The sequence below is a fragment of the Gracilinanus agilis genome, chromosome 5, assembly GCF_016433145.1.
Source record: "Gracilinanus agilis isolate LMUSP501 chromosome 5, AgileGrace, whole genome shotgun sequence".
Taxonomy (NCBI): Eukaryota; Metazoa; Chordata; class Mammalia; order Didelphimorphia; family Didelphidae; genus Gracilinanus; species Gracilinanus agilis.
The window spans coordinates 251965083-251969256 of record NC_058134.1 but is presented as its reverse complement, the minus strand read 5'-3'; the positions used below and the strand labels follow the sequence as shown (position 1 = coordinate 251969256).

The 4174-nt window shown below is 36.7% G+C and overlaps 1 pseudogene; it reads left to right on the top strand.

Moving 5' to 3' along the window:
• The first annotated feature begins 1233 nt into the window (after positions 1–1233).
• LOC123250144 lies at positions 1234–1869 on the top strand (annotated as a pseudogene).
• Positions 1870–4174: the final 2305 nt, after the last annotated feature.

Sequence of the window (4174 nt, the reverse complement as noted above, 5' to 3'; positions counted from 1 at the left end):
CTCCCACTTACAAACAATAACATATATAAATGGGCATCCTGACCCACACAGGCAGAAAGATACAAATGCATTCCTGAAGCTTTTTATATCTAAGCCCAAAGCAAAATCTTACCCATGAACTGATGCTGAGGGGAATTCTTCATCATCTTTCCTTTGTTTTTCTCGTAACCAATTAAATACTTTCTATTTCTATTTTCTATTTAGTTTCTAGTTCCATTTTCAAAATTCTATTTTATTTGCTAGATATAGTTGAGTATAGTAAGGTAAGGAGTTAACTGATGCTTAAGAAAGAAATAAACTCAATTCTATTCTGTTTGTTCAAGGAATAATACATTAGTTTTCTATTGCTGTCAAGGATCCTGGCTCTGACAATTTCTTGTCCTATTTCTCTAGGCATTTGACCTACTCCACTAAAAAGTAACATCCCATGATCACCGACCATAGATTTTTGACATTTTTATAGCTTATTCACTGAGCAAGTCCTCTTTATTTTCAAATGGATTCACTCATAATGGAGACTGAAAGGATTGCATGATAGTTGAGAAGGAAAAAGTGATGGGACCTAATATGGCCAATGAAATGCTTATATTTACCACATATGAAAATAAATCTGGCCAAAAGAAAATAGAACAGTTGCTCCAGGAAATATTCAATTTTCAACCAAAGTTTACGAAGGACTGACATTCTATCTTAGAGGTCTTTTGTCACCTTTCAATTAAAAAACAAATACAACAGAAGTCATTTATAGTACAGTCTAGTCAGAATACTTCGAGGGATTCTCTTCAGCTCTTTAAGTATTAATATGGTTGGATTTCATCTTCAGTAAAGAAGTTCAGGCATTTCTATGCACAAATAATTCAAAGAAAATTTTATAATATCCAAGTGACATGGTGTAATGGATTAGGAGTCATTGGGATTAAGATTAGGATTAGATTAGGATTAAGAAACCCTAGGATTGAGTATTTCATTCATTACTTACCATTGGCGTGACCTTGATCAAACTTGTATCTCTGGCATAGCTTCTTCATCTATAAAATGGCAGAGCTGGATGAGATGAGCTCTTGGTTCCCCTTTAGTTCCTACCACCTGTAATTCTTTGAAGTAGTTACTTAGGGTGGGAGATCTTCGTTATCTGCGCCCTGGACCCATCAAACATTTCAGCCTTGACTAGGGATCACTGAACCCATCATGCTGATGAAAGCTGAAGAGAACCTGTAACTCCACTATTTCCATTGCACTGGATTTTCTGCATAAACAATGGGAACAAATAATATAATCGAGTGTCTGGATCTTGCTGCCACCATTATGAGAAGACTATTAGAACTTATTCAGTTAAAATTTCTTGTTTGAACAAGAAGATGAATCAAAGATATTTTAATTCTTTTGAGTATTTGCTGGGCCTGAATGCAAATCTTGGATAAAAGACTTGTTACCCAGTTTAATTGTGTGGAGGCAGTAACCATAGCTTCAAAGATACTACAGAAGTAGGAAGCCAGTTTTCGTGAGATACAGAAGGCAGATCTAGATTTGTCGAAGCAACTTTTTATACTTATACTGGTTAAGCATCCAAAGTCCTAAAGATAAAAGAAAAAGAGACAAAATGATAGCCACATCTGGTATAAATAAAAATGTATTTTATCGGTTCTGTAAACAATTGGAAAAGTTTGATTAGCAAGTTAAGAGAGAACCAATAAATTCAGCTTCTCCACCAGCCAAAGACAGTAGATTATAAATGAATATTCCAAGACAGAAATAAAGGATGAAGCAAAGTCTCCATGTAAGCAGACACTTTGTGAATATTTAAAACATGATTATGAAGAGTGGGAAAGAAAAATTATAGAAAATATTGCTAAAGCACAAAAGAAGTGATTTCAATCTCCAGATGTCATCTGCCTCCAACCACGACTTTTTCCTCCCAAATGAGCCTTGATGAGTTATTAGCATTTGCTTTTGAGCATGAATTCTGAGAGCATTGCCTTAATAAATGCACAGCTATTTTTTCCTGGGTGCTACTAAACAATTTATGTTTAGGAAAAACATTTGACCTCTATTTTGTCTCCCTATTTTGGCAAGATTATTTGAAGAAATCAGCATAGAGAAGTTACATCTAGGGCAGCTGGGTAGCTCAGTAGATTGAGAGCCAGGCCTAGAGATGGGAGGTCCTGGGTAAAAGTCTGGCCTCAGACACTTCCCAGCTGTGTGACCCTGGGCAGGTCACCTGACCCTCATTGCCCACCGTTACCACTCTTCCACCTATGAGCCAATACACAGAAGTTAAGGGTTAAAAAAAAAAAGAGAGAGAGGTTACATCTAAAGCAGCAGGAACCATCGTTCTGACCCTTGACACAACAAAGAACAGAATTTGGCTTAGCTTCTACTTGCCTACAAGGTGGTGTGTTCTCTTCCAAAGAAGGCTAAGGAAAATTAATTCTCCAGTTTGAATGTATTTATTTATTATTAAACATTAATTACTTAGCTTAAAGCTATACAAATGACTCTTTTCATCCTTTTTATGACTTTTAAACTGGATTTTGGGAGGGGGTTCTTTAGAATCACAGGATCTTTTAATTTAAAATTGCTGTGATTTTAAAATAACAAATTGTTGTGTAACAAAATTAAGTTGTTTTTAGCATCATTCAAATGAGGTTTGATTGGGGCCCATTCCAGTGCGTTGTGAAAACCATAAAAATCATGAACCACAAAAAAAGGAAAAACAATATTCCTTCAGATTATAGATTTAAAATTGGAAGGGATCATATATCTTTTATTTTTCAGTTATATAGATGAGGAAACCAAATCCCAGAAAAGCTCCTTTCTCCTTTCTCAAGAACATTATACAAGTAAATCCTGGCCCCCTCACTCTAGATCCATCTTTCTTTCCACTGAACCATGTTTCCTCCTCCTTGTTGACATAAGTTACTAGAAGGGAAGAATTATTTAGTTTTGTCCTCATTTTTGGAATTTACAAGGCTTGCTAAAATAATTTGATTCTACTCCACCTCAGAATCTTACTACTTTTGTAATATTGAGGAAATCACTTAACTTTATGGAGCCTCAGTTTACTCGTCCATAATAAAGAGATGGGAGGGGGGGACTAGATAGACTCCAAGGGACTTTTCAGTTCTGAATCTAAGATTTTATGAATCCTAACAAGTAATGCCTCAATATGTTTATGGCCCTGAGTTTTGGCTTATCAAATGAAATGCCAGACTTATAATATCCTCTCTGTCACAGCGGTAAGATTCAGGCTCAGGTATAGTGGAAAGAACACTGGATTTGGGTAGCAGAGGACCTAGGTTCAAATCCAAACTCTTCTAGTACAACGCTTTGATACCAAATCATCTATAAATAAATATCACTGAAACAATTATTAAACTACAAACTGCAGGTTGGTTCTTTTCAGGCTCCCAGTTCCATAGCTCTACCTTTTCTCATTCCTCTTCCTTTTTTATGTCTTTTCAGCATTTTGCATTGCTGATCTCCCTCCTCTCCCTCTGATCTCACCTCTCTTTGACCAATGGCTCTGGGCTGTGCCCTCTTCTTTTTTCACTCTACACTAATTATCTTACTTGGCTACATGATTAGTTCCTATAGCTTCTATTACCCTCTCTATGTATATGATTCTCAGTTGTATATATAACCTGCCCTTGTCTCTTCCTCGAGCTATAATCATGCCTTTTAGATGCCTGTCTAGAACTAGATGTCCAGAAAGCATCTCAAACTCAACATATCCAAAAGAAAGCTCATTATCTTCCCACACATACTCCCCTTTTCCCTCATTTCCTATTATTCTCAAGTTCACTATCATCCTTCTAGTAACAACCTCAGTGGCATTAAGAATTAATTCTTTGGGGCAGCTGGGTACCTCAGTGGATTGAGAGCCAGGCCTAGAGATGGGAGGTCCTAGGTTCAAATCTGGCCTCAGACACTTCCCAGCTGTGTGACCCTGGGCAAGTCACTTGACCCCCATTGCCCACCCTTACCACTCTTCCACCAAGGAACCAGTACACAGTATTGACTCCAAGACGGAAGGTAAAGGTTTAAAAAAAATTAATTCTTGTTCATTCTATAAATCTAATCAATTGAAAAATCTTGTTTCTACCTTCACAATATTTCTCACATACATACTCTTCTCTCTACTCATAGCTGCAGCCCTAGATCAAATTCTCATCAT